Source organism: Anopheles maculipalpis, chromosome 3RL (assembly GCF_943734695.1).
Source record: "Anopheles maculipalpis chromosome 3RL, idAnoMacuDA_375_x, whole genome shotgun sequence".
NCBI classification, from domain to species: Eukaryota; Metazoa; Arthropoda; class Insecta; order Diptera; family Culicidae; genus Anopheles; species Anopheles maculipalpis.
In genome coordinates this window covers 88056147-88059089 of record NC_064872.1, presented here as the reverse complement: position 1 = coordinate 88059089, position 2943 = coordinate 88056147, and the positions used below count along the sequence as shown (strand labels likewise).

At 44.2% G+C, this 2943-nt stretch overlaps 1 non-coding gene across 1 annotated transcript; it reads right to left on the bottom strand.

Moving 5' to 3' along the window:
- Positions 1 to 636: 636 nt before the first annotated feature.
- Trnav-cac (transfer RNA valine (anticodon CAC)) lies at positions 637 to 709 on the bottom strand. The gene has a single exon. It is a non-coding gene; the product is annotated as a tRNA-Val (tRNA).
- Positions 710 to 2943: the final 2234 nt, after the last annotated feature.

Here is a 2943-nt window from a genome sequence, read left to right as displayed (position 1 = left end):
ACGCCTGAACGTATCCACAAATAGCTCACATGAAAACCCGTTTTCATCTCGCTTTCCCTCCCATCAATGCATGGAACCGAGGTACCACCCAGAGGATCGTTCGACAACCTTATCCTCACACTCGCTTGTGCATTCTAAGATGACCGAAACGCTAGATGCAAATGTATGCATCTTTGGCAAAAAGGACTTGAAACAGACACCCCAGCTATGTCTTTTGCACTCCTTGTGGAACACACACACAGAAACTCTCACACCAATATCCGGACGTCTTCATCAACGGTAGAAAGTATACGGAACTCCCTTCATCTGGAAAGCTGGCATGAAAATAGGGCCGAACAATTATTTCCGTATTCGGGCACAGGAATCCACCAACCAACGGTGGGTGGTAGGAGGCAACCAGAGCAAGTTTATTATTACGGCTGTAATTAAATAAATTCTCTCACTGCCGACGAATGCTACTAGTAACAGCAGTGGGGAGTTTAAGTCAAAACTTTCACCTACGAAAATGCAACACAAATTAAAGAAGACAAAAAGTTATAACAGTCCCCCCCATTTTCATGCCCAAAACAAAGGAGATTTCTTTTATATAGCTAAAATAGCGACTTTATCTTACTACTTTCCAAAAAAGCTGACAGTTGTTTCCGCCCGGGTTCGAACCGGGGACCTTCTGCGTGTGAAGCAGACGTGATAACCGCTACACTACGGAAACAGATACGGGTACAGTAGCTCGCTTCAAACTCTGTTATAAATAGATTTTTATTCCACTGTTAGCTTCAAGTTCGTTATCATGTTTTGCTTATCTGTTCCGCTTGGTAAACTGAAACCTATTAATGGTTCTAGGTTCATTTCGCTTGTGGTTTTGCGCGTTTTAATGTGGTTTTGATGATGCATCGTTTACTTCATTTGTTTGACATATTTTAATAGAGCTTCTTTTTCTCTCATCTGCTTCTTTACCAAGTGTAGTTCAATTTTGGACAATTATTCAAACTTTTGAATTGAAAATAAACAAAACAAAAAAGCAAATATTTTTTATTTAATAACTGTACGAAAAAAGTTGTGAAATAATGTTCTAACCCAGCTTGGATTTTTGGTTCAGTATGGTTCCATCATATCATGTCAACGAATTGTTTACTGTTGTTCTCCAGAATTAAGAGCTAACTCTAGCCCCTGCAGGCTAGTTTTCTCTCTAAGCTCCTCCAACAGTCACATCCAAAAGACAAACAAAAGTCATCCACCACCGGCAACTACTCGGTGGTCGGTGAACAACATCATCATCGAGCACTGATTGATAATGATAAGAAACTCTAGCGAAACATACTAATTACCATTCGATTTTGCTACTTAACGCTTCGCACCCATTCCCGCTTGATATGCTCCACCGTGCTTTCCAAGGGTGAGTGGCAGATGAATGCTTTAATTGTGTCCATTCAGGAGCACTAAGCGGCAAAGGGAGGATGCTTTAAAGTTGTTCTGCTTTCTGCAACTGCATCCATTTACGCCAAACAGATGTGTGAGTGATGGAAGGCTGCTAGGCTTAAATTTTACGAAACACATTATGCCTACAAGACTGCGCTCCTAACACACACCGAGAGCCAAGATATATTAGTTAGTAGCTCAAATCGAACAGGATCCTTTGAACCTTCCGCTACCAGCATCACGCTTGACAGATGATATTCATTCAACAAAACACAAGCAATCCTCCAACGATGAACACGGTGAGTTGGGATGAGTTATTGGTATTGGATGAGCCACACTAGTAACAACTCTATCGCTACACCCAATCCAACCCGGTCGCAGGTAGGTAGCTGAACACAGTCAGTCCCCGCCAACGCCACAACACGCACACGCAACCCCTTCAAACAATAGTCAAAATCGAGTTGTTTGTTTAATAGTTATGCCTATCAATTATGCAAACAATCTGCTATTCACGTCCAAGCGCTTCTATGGCGTTCGCACAAAGGAGCCACCAACTCACCCAATCCCCGAGGCAAAGTTGCACCGATGATTAAGACGTATCGGTGTCAAGGAATGCTTCGGAAAGGATGTGCTTTGATGGTGGGAAAGTCTATACCGGAACGAGCACACTAAGCTGTCCTGTGGGGTAATTTAACGTTTCAAAGATCAAGAACGGTGGGCCACATGTTTAAGGATGCAGGCAGTGTCTTTTTTTGTTGTTTGTGTGTATGAGCGTGAATGCGTTTGATAATTGAATTCTTTCTAGTGCTCCTGAAAGCATATCACTCAAGAAAACAAAGACGACTGTGAGTGCATTCCCGTCATCCTCCATTGCTATCCTTCGTGGGGGGGGGGGGAACAGAAACGGAACAGAAACACTAGTGGAAAGGGAGGAGTATAAGCAGGTGAATCAGCTTACAATGCGATGCCTGCTTGTGCTGGATAATGTTTGCCCATTTCTATCCTTAACTACCCGTGCTTTAGGACTTGCAACGCCCGGGAGTCTGCCGGTAAACGGAAAGTCGTCGCCCGACGACCCAATCAATAACCTAATAAATTAATTAACTTCGAATCGCCGCCTCACACCGTCACCATCCCGTCCACTTCCCTGCCAAGATAAACAAGGACGCCAAAGCTCGGCACCTGAACAATAGACAAAGGATTAACACCGAACCGATGGAGTTAATGAAGGACGACGGGCAGGAAGTCACTGTTCACCCGCGACTGCTGTCCTGTGTCATGCGATGATTTCTGATCACTCACACGCCTGCCGTGACCGGAACCGGTTCCACCTGAAACCAACAGTTACAAATGTCCTCCCAGCAAACTTTCCCCCAGAATTTCCCCCCGTTGCCTGTTGCTTGCCCTTACTCACGAGAAGTCGATTTGATTAATGTTTTCAAACATAATCAACTGCAGCGGGGTGCTAAATGGTTCACCAGATGGAGCGACAAATGGGACGAAGAGCGGGAACTGGACTATGCGAGA